At 39.1% G+C, this 23,002-nt stretch overlaps 1 long non-coding RNA gene across 1 annotated transcript; it reads right to left on the bottom strand.

The window, feature by feature from the left end:
• Nucleotides 1-5,935: 5,935 nt before the first annotated feature.
• On the bottom strand, nt 5,936-7,238 carry LOC131222447 (uncharacterized). Its single transcript, XR_009160046.1, has 3 exons — nt 6,950-7,238; nt 6,395-6,464; nt 5,936-6,132 (listed from the first exon to the last, which is right to left on the bottom strand). It is a non-coding gene; the product is annotated as an uncharacterized LOC131222447 (long non-coding RNA).
• Between the last annotated feature and the right edge of the window lie 15,764 nt (nt 7,239-23,002).

Here is a 23,002-nt window from a genome sequence, read left to right as displayed (position 1 = left end):
TGATCATTAGGTGAGCCACCTCAAGTTAGACCTAGTGCAAAACAATCAGCCCCATCCCTGGCACACATGAACCACATAATTGAAAAATGTGTATGTAGAAAGCTCATCCTCCAATCTCTTTCCCTTGGTGTGATTCACTTTAATCACTTATGTACCAAATTTTTAGGTTCGAGGCCTAATTTTTGGTGTGGGAGCTAATGGTTGGAGTGGATTTTATATTCTCATCATGACAGGGCCTGTAAAAATCAAGGGTGAAAGTCTCTCTTAATTGTTTCAATTGGTATGGCCCACTTAAGTTATTGATTAGCCTGGTTTTTTTTTTTTTGTCCTAGCCTAACATGGGATTACATAGCTAATGATGGAAGTGGATTTCTGAAAAATCTCACGGGGCCTTTAAAATTTGAAGGGTGGGCGTATCTCAAACCATCGTTGGTTCCGAGAAAAATCTTACTTTTCCCATGTTAACAGAAAGTGGATTAGGTAATAACACCTTCGGGCAAGTGTACGTTTCCATAAACGTGGGCGCACCATGATGCATGTGTCACATATCTGTGCCGTCCCTCAGTTTTTAAAGATCATTTTAGTGCAAGATCCTAAAAATGAGGCAGATCTAAATCTCAAGTGGACCACGCCACAAAAAAACAGTAAACATTGAACACCCACCATTAAAACATTCCTAGGGCCCACCATGATGTTTATTTACCATCCAACCTGTTCATAATGTCACATGGACCTGAATGGATGAAGGGAAAGCACAGATATCAGGACGCGGATTAGATACTGGCAGGTTAAGTAGCTAGTGGGCTACTGTAGTGACGTCACCAAGTTCTGTGGGCCCCACTATGATGTATGTGTTGTATCCACACCGTCCATCCATTTTGAAATATCATTTTAGGGCATGAGCCAAAGAATAAGGTAGATAAAAATCTGTAGTGGACCCATCCACAGAAAATAGTGGGGAGAGTGATTCCCACCGTTGAAACTATCCTAAGGCCCACCAGAATGTCTATTTGAAATCTAACCTGTTCAAAAGTTAAAAAAGACATGAAATAAGCGAAAAAAAAAAAAACAAATATCAGCTTGATCTAAAACTTTTGTGGCCTTTAGAAGTTTTTAATAGAGGGTGTCACTGTCCCACTGTTTTTTGTACTGGGGTCCACTGGAGCTTTGGAATTTAACTCATTCTTTGGCTCATGCCCTAAAATGATCTCTCCAAATAGATGGACGGTGTGGATACAAAACATACATCATTGTGGGGCCCATGGAACTTGGTGACTTCACTTCAGTAGCCTGTCTAGCTACTCAACCTGTCAGTAGCTAATACGCGTCCCAAATATCAGCTTGATCGAATAAGTTTTCAATGGTAAGCATTCAATCCCCACTGTCTACTCAAGCGTTCGATTTGCGTCATTTTTGGGTTCATACTTAAAATGATATAAAAAAATGAATGGACGGTTTGTATATGATATCACCGTGAGGCTTGCAAAATTTTTGCAACGTCAATGCACTACGAACTTGATCAACACCAGAGACACTTTATGAATTATTTTGAGAGAAGATTAAGTGTCTTTGAGACCTCACCCAACATGGTGAGTCCTTGACAGTGGGGACCACCTAGATGCATGTATTATTGTATATCCACGTCGTCCATCTATTTTAACAGATACCTTGGGGCATGAATCCAAAAATCAAGTAGAGAAAAATCTTAGAGTGGTCCATAAGAGTTTCACTAGCATGTGTCATTATCATCTCTGCTTCCTGTGAAGTGGTCCATTTAAGCCTTGTATTTTCCTAATTTTTGGGTTTGTATCCTAAAATAATATGAAAAAAATAAATATACAGTGTGGATAAAACTCATACATCACGAACGGGCCCTCTGAGCCCCTGCACATTCCGAGTTGTGGATGAGCAGGGTTAGTAGCCTATTGGTGTTAAGCTTTTATAGACATTGCCCGTTGGTTTCCAATCACACAGGGTAGAGGAAGAAAGAGCCTGAAAATAAAAGAAAGTGCATTAAATGATGAGAGAAAGTAGAAAGAAGAGGATTGCTTTGAAAGAAAATGGTATAACTGGAGAAGTACGTGTGTGATACATTCACGAGATACACAGCATATGTAACAAATTCGGTCAGTTAATTAGGTACAGTTCCTTATAAGCATGTGAAGAATATAAAATATTATTTTTTCATAATTAATAGCTAACAATTCTTTTACAAAAAAAGTGGGCCGTTAGAAATCTATTCCAACAAGTTAGATTCAGCTTGTATATGTGTCTCTAATACTAAAGATCATTTACTAATTTTTGATAGATAAAATTAAATTAGTGAGCCTAATTTGATAAACCAACTAGATCTATGATATGTATTTCTATCATATGGATATAAAACTGGGTGTCACATAAACTCCAATAAGTGGACATTACATGTGGATAAAAAAGATATTCTTACCATTTAATGTACAACTAGTTGGACCAATTTAAATGGTCCAACTAGTTGTGTGTGAGCATTACTCATATATATATATATATATATATATATATATATATATATATATATATATATATATATATATACACATCATGCCCTATTGCATGATACAACCCTACCATGGATAAGCCCTACATAAATAAACAAGTATTAAGGTGCATGATATGCCCTGGCATGGTTAATCTCGTTTCAACATAAAAGATACTCTGGTGCACAGTTCGCTCTGCAGGCCATAGATGGTCCTAACCTATTCATCATTATCAGTCTTTGTGGCATGACACAATCTATCTTACTTTCAGTCAGATATTGCATAAACATCAAACACTATCTATATTGTTTATGTTGGATTGTATGCAATGTGCCATTTGTATCTTATAACGTAGTTGATAGATGAGTTGAGTTACTACAAGAAAACTGGCCAGCAAATCCTTTGTCTGCAGTCAGCTAACAGCCGGTAAAGCATCGGTCGGTAAAGGATTTACCGGCGGTCAGGACCTTTACGGACGATTGTGCTGGACGCCGCTAAATTGCCAGTTTTTGCTACACTGCCAGAATACTGGTAAAGAGATACGGTTAAAATCCGTAGCTAATTATGACTATCACAGTGCGACCGTAGCCATTGGTACTGTAGCTCTTTAAAAGTTTGCTGCGAATTAAATCCGTAGCTATAGAGATCATGGCCACTGACAATCCGTAGCAATAGAGAAAACCTTTCTTATCAAAAAGTACAAAAAAAGAAAAAGAAAAGAAAAGGTGACCCATATGCATCCTAGGTTTATTTATTTATTTATTTATACACTAGTCTAAGCAGCTAACATACCTTGGTTAATGTCAATGATCTCCTTGTTGCCAATGATTGCCATTGTTTACAAGGGACTCGTTTCTTCTGTTGATCTTTGGTGAGCTGTCTAGCAGTAAAAGGCATCAGCACCAGTATTTCGGAGTCCTTCAGCAGGTTTAGGCCCTCAATGATATTGAGGTTCACCACCTGTGAGCGGAGGTTCTCTGTTTTGTCTACCAAAAGCTCAATCTTCTCACCACAGTCCAGAACCTGCACAAAGGGAGATTACAATGGGTTTATGTTGTTCTGTACATCACAAGATTTAAATAATTTGGGGGCTTCAAAAGACAGGGCTGCATAGAGGACACTAATCTTGGCATTTGGGTGGCGCAAGGAAAAAGATTTTCCTAACTGTACAAAAAATAAATCCAATATATTCAAGTCAATGCCATCCATGCTTAAATTCTTTGTCACAAACTCATTTAATTCTTGATTGTAGTATCAACATATTTAAAACTAACTGCCTGTCTTTATCTCTACATATAAGACTTTTGATTTAGAGAGACTATGGGACCATTGAAACTCCATTAGTTTAAAGGTTTTTGTCTTCCCTATGTTGTTGAAGATCTACTAGGTTCAGCATATATTTCATAGGCCACAAAATGATAGAGAGAGACAGTGGAAGAATTGTCATTCCTTTACAGTGCCCGCACATAGATTGGAATCCTTGGAACCAGCTGAATGTGAGCCGAGCTTCGAGTGGTTTAGGAACAGAATTTACAAGAACCATTCTGGACTTAGACGACTGCCTCCTATAAGGCTTAGATGATGATGATGAAGATGATGATGAAGGTTAAAAGAAAAAAAAGAAGAAGAAAAAAAAAACAATAATAAAAGATGTCAGATATGCATGCTCATGCTGGACAAAAAAAAAAAAAAAAAAAACACAACAGCATAAGAACTGCACAACCTCGGCTGCAAAATTTTCTACCCAAGTGCCACTGTCACTTTGAATTGTGTTTTTGATTTGTGCTCCTGCTCCTGCCTCCTAGCTGTTCATACTTGCTAAAATTTTGAAGCTGAAGCTTCTCCATTCGCATGCTCAAATCAGTTCCTGCTTACCTTCACACTTTGTGATTACTTGCACACCAACAAAAAGACCATTACCGTGGGCCCTACCTGTGGAAGTATGGAGCTTCCAATAGAGAAAAGAATGGTTACCATTCAGTTCTAACCTACAAAACAAATCTTAGCCATTAGCCACTGTTCCAGGTTATTCCATTAACATCTTACAAATTGAATATGATAACGGATCCTTAATGTATAAAATCAAGCAAGAGACACCTTAATAACAATGGCTTACTAGCTGATGTCGAAGCACTTGGTCATTTCCATTGCAGGCAAAGTGGCATTCCCCCTAGCCATGGAGAAGTAGACATCAAACCCAGTCTTCTTGGATGAACCCAAATGGTTTTCTTTTTATGAGAGGCAAGTCGTAACATTGTTGCACCATCCTCCTCCCTAAGAGAGAAAAAGGAACATGATTTTAATCATGCAACATCTGCACCTACTCTATAAGTGAATTAAATACCTCCACAGATGAAATACACAAGAAATTCAAACCAATTTTAATCATGCATCACCTTTGTAACTTTGCAAGTCCAATTTACATTGATTAGTTTCATATCAAAACCCTGCCATTATTCCAGAAAAAAAAATTAGAAGTTCTCAAGAAGAATGAAGTACACAAAAGGTTGGTGCAACAAATGAATGACTTGCAGTTTAGATAAAAGGTTTCACAAAGAATTATAGAGAAAAATTCTGAAGCAGAGCTTGTAAGCACAGGTGAAAAAGAATCATATCAACTAAAATACAATGCAATTAAAGATGAAATAGATGGCTATAGCAAGCATCCATCATAGGAAGCATGAAGAGATAATAGGAAGAAATAAACCAATATCAGCAGTCTTCCACCACAACGAAGTGGGAAAATGAACCTGATCAGCTATGAAAAACATGTGGCTATGGAAACACCATTACAGAAATGGCCAATTTCAATTAAAGATCACATATTTAAAAATTACTTCCTTTCACTAAATAAAACAAGAAAACTCAACTTTCTACCATACTTGGTTCTCCAACCCCAAAAAGTCTCAAGTTCAATTCTTCAATCTTGAACCTTGAGACTCAAAACTCCTTTTCAATTGGTCAGCAAATATAATTGAATTAAAGAGGAGAAAATCAACATTTGTGTTATGGAAGAATCAAGCCTATCTTTACACTGAAGAAGCCTGCAAAACAATGCAGTTGGCTTTTGCTTTGCAAAGTGGCTTTTGAGAAACCAAATAAGCTTTTGAGGAATGCCTGAGGATGGCTTTCCCAGTACCCAAGTAGCCTAGGCAATCTCTTTCACAAGAAATATGTTTCCATAGAAACAGATTTGCTTGGAAATTGAGATCCATGGAGTTTCATGGAAATCGGAGTTCTTAGCAAGAGTTCAACACAAACAGCACAAACCTACAGGAAGAGCTTCACAATAGTACAGACATTTTAAAAGAATAAAGCTTTGATGAAATAGTCACATATATTCATATTTCAATATGTCATTATAAATCCAGGGGCTGAATATTGATATCAAGTGACTGCATTCCTATTTGAAACAAAAGCTCATATTTATCTCAAAATACTCGCTTTGTTTTTAATGCCAAAAATCCAAATTCAATACTTGCATAAAAGCTCACCTTTGAATAATGGATACTCGAGACAACTTCTTGTAGAAGTCTACTCCAGTGTACACGGACCCTGGATAGAGAAAAAGGAAGTCTACTCTGATGCATCTCTCATGTTAATGATGCATTCTGATCGACTGCAAGCAAAAAACATGCCCCAATATTAAGATAATCAAATGCAAACATTATCTGTTAGAGGAATAACAAACTACTCAAATGCAAACGTTATCAATTGGAGGAATAACAAACTATGTTACATAAATGTGAGGGAATGAACAGATAGTACATGGTTTGCATGATGCTATATTGCGGGCTTCTAAACAAGAAATCACTTGTTATGCATGCCTCTTTTTCACGAAATGCATGCCTCACTAAGCATGAAGTCGTGAAAATTCTTACTTGAAGGCGACTATGGACACCCAACATGAAGTCGTGAAAATGGATTCGCTTTTTCCTCCAGTTTGATGGCCTGTGTAAAGAGAATGGAAGTATGAGAAGTCACTAATCCATTGAGTGGACAAACATATAGTTTTATGGCTCAGATTTCAATTTCCTTGTAACTTACCCATAACAAACAACCCATTTGGGATATTAAATCAAGATCTAAAACTACCATGAAATATTCATTGAAGAGAATTAAGTCTCTTGTCTACTCTACAAATCAAAATAGGAATAAACTTTCTCACTGATGTTGACATTCTTCAAGTTCATGCCAGTAAAATCATCAACATATATGTAAGAACTAGAACCTTATGACCAAAGGTCCTTTTCAAGATCCTAGGGGAAGCCTTACAACTGGTTCACTCCATACATCACCATTTCAAATTTAGAAATGCAAGTAAAACATACAAATGGAAGCACGGCCAGGTAAAGTATAATCGATCCATTTCACATGAACTGGTACTGATTTTCCCGGAATCATGATACCCAGATACTTTGAGAGAGATCAATCACCCATGCATATTAACAGACAAAGCTGTACTTGTTGAGGGATGATTTGTAATGGCATTCCTGTAATTCTTTTGTGATGGCAAACTTGCAACTATATTGCTTTCTGGATCTCTCCAATCCTCCTAGCTATTCTAGATTCTTCCTGCATTTGGTACTAGAGGTTTATAAATATCATATCTTGCATTCTATCACTTAAAATTGTCTGCAGTCAACATGGTATCTGAGCAAGTTCTCTGATCCTGTAGAAAATTTTTAGGCTTCACATCTCTGTGGACATAACTAATATAAGACACAGAAGCATGTTGGAAATAGAAACAGAAAAACTATATTGTGATTAAACGCAATTTAAGGAAGTGTATTGCTTCTGGTATTGTGATTAAACGCAATTTGATGGGCCATAGATTTAGGCAGAGCATTAACCTTCCCACTACGAACAGAGGAGGGCAACAGTGATTAGATCTTCTTAAGCAAAATACAAGTTTCATTCCTCAATGGGGCACAATAGGGTAATACAAATTTCTAGATATACGTTTGTTTTGAAACAGGTCCGCTTAAGGTGTGAAACAACTTCACTCTAATGCCAGAAGTTTTAGGCAACGTAGGTTACTTTATGGAAAGCTTTGTTCTTGCACCTTATGCTATATTGGCACATGTGGCTGCATGTTGTTGTGCACTCATGTGTGGGCTTAACAAATCTCACCCAGAACTTGTGCTTAGGTCTAAGAAGCAGGTTGGTTGTAAATGCAGATTTGAAATATTTGGGTTTAACGAAGCTGTGTTTTCTTGACTCAACTCCTTTTGAAGCAAGTGAATGACCAAAGCGGAATTCTAATATTTGGGTCGATGCAAGTTCCATGAAGCTCCTTAGTCCTTCCTCAAGGTGCATGTGGCAAACATATCTGATGCAGCTTCCATGAAGCTCCTACATCAAAGTACATGTGGCAAACATCTCTGATGCAAGTTCTATGAAGCTCCTACATCAAAGTACATGTGGCAAACATCTCTAATGCTCAGGAGTATTGATCTAATGGGTCACATGTGGATAGACTATCGGCCGAAAATCATAGTGAGAAAACTGCTTACACTAAAAGTTACTTTTCAATAAAAGATCAATTAATGTTTTCAATGATTTCAATTAGGGAATCGACACTACAAATCCCTAATTAGGGATTCGAAACTCAAAAATTCCCTGGTAGGTGCTAAGATGAGGACAATAGGACCTTCAGCTTGTTCTGGTCCATAATCAGCAAAAAGAAAAAAACAGATAAATGAAATGTAGACAGTTGGATAACTACAACTGTCAATGGGCAAGGCTTGGGCTTAGCAAAATTGAAATTTTGAATAGGGCCAGCCAAATAGGCACATCCAATCAGTTCAAAATCCACACCAAAGGCAACCCAGGCCCAACTCATTAACAACCATATGGATAACAATATTGAAAATGAAAATTTATATCAAATACAAGCAACTTCAATCTCCCTATAAATAGTAACAAGTGGGTGTGGCTTTGCATTTATATGAACCAATCTGAGAACTCCAGTGTGAGATCCAGACCATTCATCCAGTGGGCTCAATGGTGAATATTCCCAAGCTCAGTCCAGTCCACTCACTTGGTGGCCCACACATGTATGAAACAATAGATGGTTAGAAAATCAAATGTTCCTCATTCAATATACATGCGCAGCCACCCTGTGGATGAACTGGCCTGATTTTTGGAATAGGGGGCATTCACCTTGGGGCCTACCTTATGAAGGGCGCAAATCTCACATGCATGTGACTACTTGTCTTGCATTTGCAGATGGATGTTTGCAAGCAGCACGTCTTAAAAATTAGGATTCTTTATGTGTGTGGAGTAGGCATACAGTTAATGCTATCATACCAGCCACTACACCAATTCTGAAACCCTTCGCAGCAAATTCACCACTGAAATGAATTTGGTCCAAGGATGACAAATTTATACCCCTTTGTATGTCTTTCACCTTTCAGACATTTGCAGCACTATTAGTTGACTAATATTAGATAAAATAGAGATGTTAACTCTACAAAGTTCGAAAACTTCCAATTTTAACACCATGCTTTTCTGAATGTGTAATATACACGAAAAAGGTCAAGAGAATAACAGAGATCAAAAGGGCGATCGCGGGCACCCAGAAAAGGCTCTTCTTCTACTTCCCCTGTAACAATTTTGAGTCATTTAAGAAGGAAACCTTCCACAAGCATGGAGTCCAAGGAATATGAAGCAAAGAGAAAAAACTTACAATTTATTTGGTAACTAGAAGGAAAACCAAGAAGACTGATCCTATGAGGATTGTCTACCAATTGCACTGCGAATGTAGTAAAAGAAAACAGTCAGTGAGGAAAAATGACAGCAATCTGTACTTCTAAACTCATTAGCTTAGGGAAATTTAGTTTTGGCTTGACTGAGTCATTAGACAACCTAATTGACTTATCATGGTTGCTAGTTTTGAGTTGGTTGGTTTCCATCTCAAATCCAAGCTTTTAAACACTATCAATAACAGTCATTTTCAGTAGATTTTCATACCCCGTGATGTACAAAACTCCATACCAAATGCAAAACCGGAATAATATCCGTCTTCTTAGTAAAATTCTTTATGCCAAGGAAACCTTTGAGCTGTTACAGAGCAATTGTGATGGCTGCCCCACCCATGAACCTAACAATGGCCGCATGAGATAGGAAGTTGATCAAGAATCCTAATATGTAAGAATTGTCAACGTTATAACAAAGAATACCGACCTTTTAAGTTAACAAGGGTATGGAAAACTTGTAAAACAGATCGTTCAATTACCTAAAAAATCCATGTGTGTGACTTGAGTGATCCCAGCAAAGAATGTTGTAGTGAATACAAGCCGGAGATACTCATCTGGATTCTTAACAGAATCAACCTCATTTTGTAGCAAAGTCCCTGGAAGGAGAGACACAACTGCTACTGGTCCTGATGGCAATGTCGCGCGAACTCCCCATGCATGTGTAAATCAGCGGCGGAATGAAACTAGAGTCTGTAACGTTTGATTGGAGAAAGATTCATCAACCAATGCATGCTGTCATTAGGAAAAAAAATAGAACATAAAGTCAATTGCAGCTTCCTTTCCAACATGAGGACATGAGAAGAACATCCATGTGCTTTTGACATGTTCTCTTCCAACGGGAAAGAGGGCTGCTCTGAAATGATAAAATTGGCCGTTTTTATTTTTCAATGACAAGAAAGAGGGCCCAATTTTCCCTTTAACGCTTGTAGCACTTCAACTGCTGTGGCCTTTATTTGCATGAATACAAGGGAAATGAAAAAGAAAAAGAAAATGCATTAAAAAGAATTTCCAATGCAACGTTTATGGCCATTCAATTAAGAAAAGAATCATATTCCAATTTAAGGAAAAAAAAAAAAAGAGAAGAGAAATAGCTGATTTTATTCCAAAAGATCCTGATAAAAAACTCATTTAAAATATAAAAAAGGAACAGATTTTATTCCAACAGATCCTAAAAAGAAAAAAAACAAAGTATAAAAAGGAACTGATTTTATTCCAACACATCCTAACATCTCGACATCCTAATTCCTGAAACAATCAGCAATCTTTTAACCAATCTCAAGAGTTTGTACATGGGAAGGAATCACATCTATGGAAGCATACCTGCCGCAATCGGTTGACTCACCAACTTGGCTTCGTTGAATTTGAGCCATAAGTAGATCTCCGGAGAAATGCCACCTGAAATCGGTCAGCTCAAAGAACTACAAAGGTTGGATTTGGCTCAAAATTGGATCCAGGGCAGAATCCCAACTTCCCTTTGAAATCTAAACAAACTAAATGAACTCGTCTGCGTCGAGGCTTCGCCGGACTGATGTCCGCCTCCTCAACCCCTTGAATGATCCCGACACTGTCAGCGGCGGCGCATCCGTACGGCCATTGCTCAGCGCTGCCGGGGAGAAGCCCTCGCCGCTGTCGCTGCATCGCTGGGAAGATCGGCCATGATGGATCCGAACGATCTCACGTCCAAAAACCCTAGTCTTCAGTAACCCTGATTTTGAAAGAATTAGGGTTGAGAGAGAGAGAGAGAGAGAGAGAGAGAGAGAGAGAGAGAGAGAGAGAGAGAGTGTGTGTGGGTGGGTGGAGAGAGATTTCTAGGGTTAGGATTACTGTTTTTGACTGTTGTTATTCCTCGATTCTGCAATCGAGAGAGAGAACGAGAGAGAGTTGTTTTTCTCTTCATTTTAAAATAGAGAGAGAGAGAGAGAGTCCATCGAGGAGCCAAATGAATTAGGTCGTCCCTTTTTTCTTTTTATCGGCCCCTTTACCTGCGGCCGGTAAAACTGGCGGCTGGCAAAGCGTAACCCCAACCGTCGGCTCTGCATCTTTTTCTTTTAGTGAGTGGGGGTACAAAGTATATGTAAGTAAATACTTTAATAGTCGGGTCAATTTGTTCTTTCAAATCTTATGTCTTATATCAATTATGGCTTTTATTTCTCCTTCAAGCTTTACCATCCATTAATCAATAATGAGGAAGGTCATGTATCACCCATGGACAATACTACCGAGTGATTACTAATTTTTAGGCATTCCCCTATATTGTTCACTTGAGGGGTGGATTTTTGCAACTAGCCAAGAACACGAAGCCGCCATGCATTTCATCCATCATGCCTTTAAGTCGACACCCACTCAATAGTCAGAGCCCTGATTTCGACCACAACACTTCTTAAGGCTTCCGTTCAAGCTTCAATTGCCCCATTGTTTGTGGCTTACACCATCTTTGCCAAATTCACTTCGGACTTATCAGTTTTAGGAGGTGTGTGCCCATTTCATCTAATGTAACCCTAGCGGATCCTCCATCCTGATCACTTGCCAAGCAATGCACGCCTTTCGTCTTAGAACTTCCCACCATCCAGTTCTCCGCGTAGTTCCTCGAGAACTAAATCATTTAGGTTGAGCCATGTTGACTCCTTTTAGGAAACACTTGCTTATGCCAACTTATTACATTAGTCTGCCATTAATTGTTAATCGACTGACCAAATCTGTGCATTTCCTTCTGATCCAACTACCTACTCTGTAGATGAGTTGAGCCAATTATACATCAGAGAGGTGGTGAGGCTGTATGGAGTCCCAATGTCTATTATATTAGATCAAGGCTCTAAATTCACATCTCTTTTTCTAAGAAATTTTCAAACAACATTGGGAACTTTGCTCGACTTCAATACAACTTTTCATCCTCTGACAAATGAGCAGACCGAGTGGGACAATCAAATATTAAAGGACATGTTACACATGTTGAGATGTGGAGCCACATCTGGGGCCATCTTCGACTAGTCGTGAGCCATTCTCGACCGGTCGTGGGGCCTACTCGACCGGTCGTGGACTAGCTCGACTCAAAGTCCAGCGAACATTGTTTTTTTTTTTTTTTTGGTCCCGAGGTGCTCGACCAGTCGTGGCCCATTCACGACCGGTCGTAGGGTTCGCTCGAGTCGAAGTTACGCAGATTCGTTTCTGAATCCAATGTGGACTGCAGATTTTGGTGTCGCCTTTCGCAAGGGTGCGAAAGGGAAGTTGCCTAAACTATAAATAGGTGTTCCTTGGGCTATTCTAGGGTAAAGGTGAATATTAGAAAATATTTCTAAGGTGTGGGCAAGGGATTTTCTATATTCTTCCAAGGGAGAGGTTAGTATATTGCCTTGTAATCTTCGTTTGTCTTCATAGTGGAAGTTTGCATCTGTGGTTTTTTACCCTAATTTGGAGTTTTTCCACGTATATCTTGTCTTGTGGTTTATTTGGATTGGTTTGATCTATTTCTAGTTTATATTTCTTCTTGTTTATCGTTTATGGGTGAGGCCTGAAATTGGATCTAGGCTCACTGCATTGTTGGCGTGCTGCGCAACAATTGGTATCAGAGTTATTGGTTTTAGTTCTATTGGGAGCGATGACGGAAGAAGGGAGAACTAGAGTTGAGAAGTTTGATGGTTCAAACTTTGCCTTCTGGAAGATGCAGATGGAGGATTATCTGTATCAGAAGGACCTCTATATTCCTCTAAGAGGAAAAGAGAAGAAACCAGAAAAGATGACAGATGATGAATGGTTTTTACTAGATAGGAAGGCTTTAGGAACGATCCGACTCTCTTTATCTAAGAGCGTCGCCTTCAACATATCCAAGGTGAAAACTACAAAAGAATTAATGGAAGCCCTAGCCACCATGTATGAAAAGCCCTCAGCATCCAACAAGGTTTATCTTATGAAACATCTATTCAACATGAAGATGTCAGATGGTGGGAGCGTGGTTGAACATCTAAATGAGTTCAATACAGTCACGAGCCAGTTGGAATCTATTGACATTATTTTTAAGGATGAGGTCAGGGCGTTATTGATCTTATCCAGTTTGCTAGACAGATGGGATGGTTTGGTGATTGCTGTGAGCAATTCTTCAGGGTCGACAAAGCTGAAATTTGATGATGTGGCCGGTCTAATTCTCAGCGAAGAATCTAGAAGGAAGGTATCAGGAGTTTCAGGAGATTCAGAAAATGCTCTAAACGTTGAAGGGAGAGGAAGATCGCCGAACAAAGGAGTTAATAAACATGGGCGTTCTAAGTTAAGGAAGAAGTTCAAGGGACCAAAAGACAAAGACGGGTGTTGGCATTGCGGCAAGAAGGGGTACATGAAACGTGATTGCAGGGCGCTCAAGAAACAAGAGGAAGCTCTCAAGGTGGGAAGGATTCAGTGAATCTATCTGAGGAGAGTGACATAGAAGCATTGATCTTGTCTCTTGGGAGAGCTTGGGTTATAGACTTAGGTGCTTCGTTTCATGCCACTTTGTATAAGGAAGTTTTGCGTAACTATGTATCGGGTGACTTCGGGAGAGTATACCTGGGTGATGATGAGCCATGCAGTATTGTTGGAAAGGGAGACGTTCATATGAATCAGAAAGATGGAACGGCGTTGAAATTGAAGGATGTCAGACATGTACCAAGTTTGAGAAGGAATCTGATCTCAGTGGGGTAGTTGGCCGATACCGGTTATGTGACGACATTCACCAGTGATTCCTGGAAGATCACAAAAGGTACCTTGGTGATATCTCAAGGCAAGAAGGAAGGTACTTTGTACGTGACTTCAGAATCGTATAGTTCACTTGCAGTTGCATCAACTGGAGTGAATGGGCAATTATGGCATCAGAGGTTGGGACATATGAGTGAGAAAGGGATGAAAGTGCTATTGTCAAAAGGGAAACTACCAGGGCTGAAGTCTATTGACTTGGAATTCTGTGAGGACTGCATGTATGGAAAGCAGAAAAGGGTAAGTTTCAAGAAGACGGGACGTGCTCTAAAGATGCATCTGTTGGAGCTCGTACACACTGGTGTGTGGGGACCGGCACATGTATTATCTCTTGGTGGCTCACGTTATTTTGTTTCTTTTATTGATGATGCTAGCAGAAAACTGTGGGTCTATTTTTTAAAGCATAAATCTGATGTATTTGATGTATTTAAGAAGTGAAAATTTATGGTAGAAAATGAGACAGGTAAAACAGTAAAGTGTCTCAGATTTGATAATGGGGGAGAGTACTGTGATAAAAGATTTGAAGAGTATTATGCAGCAAATGGAATCAAACATCAGAAAACGATTCCAGGGACACCGCAACAGAATGGTGTGGCTGAGCGCATTAACAGGACCATCCTTGATTGCGCCAGGAGCATGAGGTTACATGCAGGGTTGCGCAAGACCTTTTGGATAGATGCTGTGAATTCTGTCACATATCTTATCAATAGAAGTCCCTCAGCACCATTGGATGGTGGGCTACCAGAAGAAACGTAGACTAGAAAAGAAGTGAACCTTTCACATCTCAGAGTGTTCGGTTGCACTTCATATGTTCACATTGATGCAGAGCACAGAAACAAGCTGGATGCGAAATCCAGGAGGTGCACGTTTATAGGCTATGGGCAGCATAATTTTAGTTATAGGTTTTGGGATGCAGAAAACAGGAAAATCATCAGAAGCAAGGACGTAGTCTTCAATGAAAAAGTGATGCATAAGGACAATGTGCAAGAAAATAAGGCCGATGAGAAAGAATTCATAGAGATGGAAGAGTTACAGGACACGGGTGTTACAGCGCCACAGGATGATCATGCACAGGAGCATTATTAGGTAGAGCCGCATACACCGGTTGTGAGGAGGTCTACTCGGGAGAGGAGACCCACGGTCCGATACTCACCCTCCTTACATTATCTACTGCTGACAGATAATGGTGAACCAGAGTGTTTTGAAGAGGCATTACAGTTGGATACACGGGTTAAGTAGGAGCAAGCCATGGATGAGGAGATGGACTCTCCTGAGTCTAATCGTACATGAGAGCTAGTCACTCTACCCAAGGGTAAGAAAGCTCTTCATAACAAGTGGGTTTACAGACTGAAGGAGGAGCATGATGGTTCGAAACTGTACAAGGCTAGATTGGTTGTAAAAGGATTTCAACAAAAGGCAGGTATCGATTTCACTGAAATATTTTCACCTGTGGTGAAAATGTCTACGATTTGCATGGTCTTGAGTATAGTGGTTACATAGGACTTACATCTAGAGCAGTTAGATGTTAAGATAGCCTTTCTTTATGGGGACCTTGAAGAAGAGATATACATGCATTAGCCGACAAGATACATGGCACCAGGAAAGGAGAACAAAGTGTGCAGACTGAAGAAGAGCTTAAATGGTCTGAAGTAGGCCCCGAGGCAGTGGTACAAGAAGTTCGACAATTTCATGTCGGAAAACTGTTTCAGGAGATGTCATGCAGACCATTGTCGTTACTTGAAGAAGTTTGATACGTCGTACATCATCCTTCTTCTGTACGTTGATGATATGCTTGTGGTCAGTTCAAGCATGAAGGATATCTCAGATCTCAAAAGACAACTGTCTAGAGAATTTGTCATGAAGGATTTAGGAGCTGCAAAACAAATCCTAGGCATAAGGATAAAGCGTGACAGGGAAAATAAGAAATTAGTTCTGTCACAGGCAGAGTACATAGCCAAGGTACTTGATCGATTCAATATGGGAGGTGCTAAGCCGTTTAACACTCCATTAGCCAACCACTTCAAGCTATCTAAGGAGCAAGGAGTAAAGACGCAGGAAGAACGGGACTACATAGCTAAAGTCCCATACGCATCAGCTATTGGGAGTCTCATGTATGCTATGGTGAGCACGAGGTCAGATATTACTCAAGCAGTGAGAGTTGTTAGCAGGTTCATGAACAAACTCGGGAAGGAACATTGAGAAGCTGTGAAGTGGATCCTTAGATACTTGGTAGGTACTAAGGATGTAGGGCTGTGCTATGGTGGATCAAAAATTAAGCTACAAGGCTACATGGATTCAGATTTGGCAGGAGACATCGACAATAAAAGAAGCATTACAGGTTATGTCTTCACTCTAGGTAGTGCTGCAGTCAGTTAGGTCTCTCAGTTACAGAAGATAGTATCTATCAGTACGAGGAGATGGTATGGATACAAGGTTTCATGAAAAAGTTGCGGCTACAGAAGTGTGCAAGGAGATGGTATGGATACAAGGTTTCATGGAAAAGTTAGGTAAGAAGCAAGCAGATTTGCAAGCTGTATAGTGACAGTCAGAGTGCAATACACTTGGCTAAGAATTCAGCCTTTCATTCAAGGACTAAGCATATTACCATCAGATATCACTTCATACGTTCGTTACTGGAAGATGGATCGATTGCTCTTGAGAAGATTCATATAAGCGAGAATCCTGCAGACATGTTAACTAAGGCGGTCACACAAGACAAGCTGAAGCTTTGTTTAGCTTTGATTGATCTTCAGGCTTGAAGACGGGGAGGTGGTGCACTCCGGATGAAAAAGACGAAGGTTTATGGTGATGTGTCTCCAAGTGGGAGATTGTTGAGATGTGGAACCACATCTGGGGCCGTCCTTAACCGACTGTGAGCCATTCTCGACCAGTCATGGGGCCCGCTTGACCGGTCATGGACCGGCTCGACTCAAAGTCCAGCGAGCATCATTTTTTTGGTCCCGAGGTGCTCGACCAGTCATGGCCCATTCACGACCGGTCGTAGGGTTCGCTCGATCGGTCGTGCAGGCTGCACGACTAGTCGTAGTTACGCAGATTCATTTCCGAATCCGATGTGGACTGCGGATTTTGGTGTCGCCTTTCTCAAGGGTGCGAAAGAGAAGTTGCCTAAACTATAAATAGGTGTTCCTAGGGTTATTCTAAGGTAAAGGTGAATATTGGAAAATATTTCTAAGGTGTGGGCAAAGGATTTTCTATGTTCTTCCAAGGGAGAGGTTAGTATATTGCCTTGTAATCTTCGTTTGTCTTCATAGTGGAAGTTTGCATCCATGGTTTTTTACCCTAGTTTGGAGTTTTTCCACGTATATCTTGTCTTGTGGTTTGTTTGGATTGCTTTGATCTATTTCTAGTTTATATTTCTTCTTGTTTATCGTTTGTGGGTGAGGCTTGAGATCGGATCTAGGCTCACTACGTTGTTGCCGTGCTGTGCAACAACACACTTGTGTCATGGACTTCAAGGGTAGTTGGGGTAAACACTTGTCGCTGATTGAGTTTGCCTACAACAAAACTTCTAAGCGATTGGCATGACACCCTATGAGGCACTGTATGACATGCCTTATAGATTCTTGAATTGCTGATATAGGTACCAAGAGGAGGTTGTTAGATCCGAAGATTGTGAAATTGCGGTTTACACCACTGATACTAAAGATTGAATATAAGGCAATGTCCTAAAGGGGGGTGAATAGGACTTTTCAAATAATTTTTCTATTTAAAAATTCTAATTGCCTAACTTAATTAAGTATTTACTTTAAGACAAGTAAGACAATATAACTCTAAAGGCTTCCAAGCCAATTAGAGGATCCAATCATAAATGGCTATTAAATATATATAAATATAATAACTTAGGCCCCGTTTGTTAAATCTGAAGTCTAAAGCCTGAATTTGAAAGCTGAAGCCTGAATCTGAAATCTGAAGCCTAATTATGAAATCTAAAGTCAAAAAACATGCTTGGTAACTATGGCTGAAGTCTGAAAATTAAGTTCTGAATTTAAAACAATCTGTTTGTTAACAAACATCTGAAATGTCTGAAATATGTTAATTTGACACATTTGCCCCTATTTATCTTCTTTTTGGAAATGCTTTACATTATAAATAAATTATTTTTTATTAAATGAAAATACAATTACTGTATTTAATTTAAATAAATTATAAAGTACTTAATAGAAAATTAAAATATCATTATTCATAACAATAAATAAAAAATTAATGATTTGCATGTATAAGTGTGGCGGCAATTTTTTCTCACTTATTGGACATAATAGTTTGTTTAAAGTTTCCAAATACTCCTTCCACTTCAGCATATCATTCTCTGATTCGATATTCATCTCCAAAAGAACATTTTCATCATTGTATTATTGGAAGAGTGGATCGGAGATGGATTCTTTTCTGATGTAGTTGTGTAGTGTCATGCATGTAATAACTGTCTCTTTATGTCAGGAATATGGTGCCATCCGCTTCAAAATTGCAAAACGGGCTTTCAACATGCCAAAAGACCTTTCGATTACATTCCATAACTTTGCATGCATATGATTAAAAACCTCCTCTTTACTAGTAGGCCGCCCACCACTACGAAAGTCACCCAACCAATACCGAACATTACGGTATGGTGCCATAAATCCTCTTATATGAGTGTAAGCAGCATCAACCAGATAATATTTATCTATATAAAAACAAATGATATTTTAGCAAAATTTCAAGTTATAATTTTACCAAGTTATATAAAAAAATATATTAAATATTACCAGGAGGATTCTAATGGTGGCTATCCAATCACTATTGTTTTCCTATAGTGTGGTTAACCTGAGATTTATATCCCTTTTATTTTCGGGATAGAGACATAAAATGATATGTAAAAATGGATGAAACACATACATCATGGGGCCACATAGCACCGACCACCACTGACCGGGCTGGTGGCAGGGGGAGTATCCGACGTTGATACGTGTCGTGGGAAGAGGAGCGGACGCAGATTTCCTGCGAAAGCCTTTCACAATAAGTTCCTGTCGCTGGGAACTTAGGTGGGACCCACTGTAATGTTTGTCAGGAATCCACTCCGTCCATCCATCTTGTGAGCTAATTTTAGGAGATTAGACCAAAATTGAATAGGATCTAAGACTCCAGTGGGCCATACTAAAGGAAAAGGTATTTAGGGAAATTCCTACCGTTGAAACCTCCCAGATTCGACAGTGATGTTTACATGCCATCCATACCGTTAATAACATCATTCCTACTGGGACGAACTAAAAACACAAATATTAGCATGATTTAAAACTTTTGTGGCCCCATAAATATTTCAACTGTGGACGTTTAATTATCTTGTTTTCGGCCCACTTGAGCATTGGATACGGTTCATCTTTGGCCTCATGTCCTAAAATGAACTCAAAAAATGGATGGATGGTGAGGATTTCTCACTAACATCCCAGTGGGCCCCACCAGCGTTCCCAGCGCAGGAACTTCCTACGAAAGGCTTTCGCAGGAAATCTGCGTTCGAGACGAGCTCCGCTGCTCCTGGAAACGGATTGGCTACTCCCCCTGACACTAGCCTCGTGGCTGGTGGTTGGTGCTCTTTGGGCCCCACCATGATGTATGGGTTTCATCCATTCCGTTCATCCATTTTTAAAGATCATTTTAGGGTTTTATCCTAAAAATAAGAGGGATATAAATCTTATGTGGACCACACCACAGGAAAACAATAGTGATTGGATATCCATCATTTAAATCTTCCTAAGGCCCACTGTACTGTTTATCTGACATCCAATCTGTTGATTAGGTCATGAAGACCCAGATGAAGGGAAAAAACAAAGATCAGCTTGATCTAATACTTTTATGGCCCCCAAAAAGTTTTTAATGGTCGACGTTCATTCAACACTATTTCCTGTAATGTGGTCCACTTAAGATTGGGATATACCTCATTTTTTTAGAAATATCATGAAATGATCTATAAAAATAGATGGACGGCATGGATGAAATGCATACATCATGGTGGGGCCCACAGAGCACCAATCACACACTAGCTATATAACTGGTGTAGGTGCGTTGACGCTCATTGAGCTCTGAGTTGTACGGACGGTTTAAAGTAGATCAAAGTTGGCAGATGGCGTCCTACCCCCGGCCGGACGGATTACCATCCGGGCAGGGCTCTGTTGGGCCCACCGTGATGTAAACGTTTTATCTAAGCCATTCATCATTTTTCTCATATTATTTTAATATAAGATTTAAAAGATGAAGCAGGTCCACAGCTATGAACCACACCAAAGGATGCTATAGTGATAATGACATCTATCATTGAAACCTTTATAAGGGCCACTGTGATGTTTTTTTACCATCCAACCTATTCATTAGGTCATGTAGATGTGGATGAAATGAAAACACAAATATCAACTTGATCCGAAACTTCTCCAGCTCCCAAGAAGTTTTTAACAGTGGACATTCAATCCCCACCTTGTGGTCCAATTAATCATTGGACCTGGTTCTTTTATTAGGTCACACCTTAAATGATCTGAAAAAGTTAATGGACGGTTTGGATCAAACACATAAATCGTGGTGGGGCATAAAGAAGTTTCACAGGCTAAAGGTTGATTTTGTATTTCGCATACAATTTAAAAGAAAAAATTGCCGTAGTTATTTGAAAAAGGGTACTTTTGGAAGCAAAAATTTTTGTTTATGAAAAATCACGGAGTGCATTCTGCATTCACCATTAAGCCAGACTCCTATCACGGAAAGAATTTAGTGAAAAACCACTTAGCGCTTTCCATCTTCTACGTTAATAACGCATTAACAAACACTACTAAACACGAAAAAATTTCCCTATTCTACATTAAGTGTAAAAATTCAGCGTTAGCAAACACGCCCTTAGCATAGTGTTGTGAGATTGTGTGGAATGTTCTTCCTATCAATGAATAACATTCATTCAATCATGTATATAGATTTAAACATTCAAGCATATATAAGCATGATTAAATAGATGCACGAATGATCATTCCAAACAAAAGCATTTATAGTGGTTTGGTTACATGCCTACTCCACTCCTGGAATCCACACTCAATCCCAAAGTGCACTGGATTTCATTATCAATAGTTTTAAACAAGTTCACCAATAACCTTTACAGTCTTACACTAAGGACACAATTTATGCTCTCCGCAAGAGCAAAGGTTCTACACCTAGAACCTACGTTTAGACCCACCGGCCAAGGTCCCACACAAGGCACCTACAGTTTAGGCCCTACAGTAGCGCGATTGGAGTCTATTAGAATACTCATGTCCATTGTATGTGCATTACAATTTAAACTCTATCAAATGGATGTGAAGAGTACCTTCCTCAATGGTTTACTTGAGGAAGAAGTATATGTTAAGCAACCAAAGGAATTTTTTTATCCCAAATATCTTCCACAAGTATACAAGTTGAGAAAAGCACTCTATGGTCTTAAACAAGCACCTCGAGCATGGTATGAGCGTTTAACACAATTTTTATTAAACTATCATTTTTGCAGGGTGAGTGTTAATAAAACTCTATTCACTCAAAAGACCAGTAATGCCTTGCTAATTGCCCAGATTTATGTTGATGACATTGTTTTTTGATCCACTTGTGAAGATATGGCTCATGAATTTGCCAAACTTATGCAATTGAATTTGAGATGAGCATGGTTGGTGAGCTCAATTTCTTTTCGGGATTACAAGTGAAACAAATGCATAATGAGATTTTTATTTGTCAGACTAAGTATGCTAATAAATTGGTAAAATAATTTGGACTTGAATCTTGCCATACTCATCATACTTCCAAGAGCACCACACTCAAGTTTTCCAAATATTTAAATGGCAAGAGTGTGGATCACAATTGTATCGTAGCATGATAAGGAGCTTACTATATCTAACAGCGAGCCGGTCAGACATTTCCTTTAGCATAGGTGCATGCGCTAGGTTCCAGGCCGGTCCTAAAGAATCACATCTTATGGCTGTTAAAAGAATTATAAGATATGTGGCTGGGACTACCGATTTTGGCTATGGTACCTGTTTGATGCATCTACCATTATTGTTGGGTATTCTAATGCCGATTGGGTTGGTAATATTGATGATCACAAGTCAACCAGTGGTGGTTATTTTTTACATCAGCAATTGTCTTGTGTATTAGCTTAGCAAGAAACAAAATCCTATATCCTTATCTACCGCTGAGGTTGAATACATTGTTGTCAGTAGTTGTTATGTGCATCTTCTTTGGATGAAGCAAATGTTGCTGGATTATGGGATTGTTCTAACCACAATGGCACTATTTTGTGACAATACTAGTGCCATTAACATTTCAAAGAATCTAGTTCAAAATTCTAGAACAAAGCACATAGACATCTGACACCATTTTACTCATGAACTTGTTGAGGAAAATGTTATTGTCTTGGACAATGTACCTACCTAGCGACAACTTGCTAATATATTAATGAAGCTGCTGGATGCCAATAGATTTGGAGACCTCCATAAATATATTGTGGTATGTGTGGTCTAATTTCATCATTGGCCCGTCTGTTTTAATTGTTAAATCTGAGGATTTTTTTCTCATTATTTTTTTTTGGAAATGTGTGTTAGTTTAATTTTCTTTGTTTTATTAATTTGTGAATTTTGTTGAGTGTACAAATCATGGATTATAGGTAAATATTTTTGTACATCTCATTGTATATGTCTGAACATGTTGAACTGGAAAATATAAGCTGACAGACTGCTTTGATGTACTGTCGATGACATCGAAGAGGTCTTCGATGGCATTAAAGACTTCTATACAAATCTGCCTATCTTGGAGCAGTTCGATGGAGTCGAAGATGCTTTGATGACATCAACACTTATGATTTGATGTCATCGAAGAGTCGTGAATGGGATTTAAAAGGGTGCATGCGCAATCACCTCATTTCACTTCACTCTTTCATCTTCCTTGTGACTTGTTTTCCCCTTCCTCCTAGCAACTCGATGGAGTTTTGTTGGGCGATTTTTCTCGATTTTCATCATCCCT

The sequence above is a fragment of the Magnolia sinica genome, chromosome 13, assembly GCF_029962835.1.
Source record: "Magnolia sinica isolate HGM2019 chromosome 13, MsV1, whole genome shotgun sequence".
Taxonomy (NCBI): domain Eukaryota; kingdom Viridiplantae; phylum Streptophyta; class Magnoliopsida; order Magnoliales; family Magnoliaceae; genus Magnolia; species Magnolia sinica.
The sequence above is the reverse complement of the archived record's forward strand: the minus strand, read 5'-3'. Positions and strand labels throughout refer to the sequence as shown.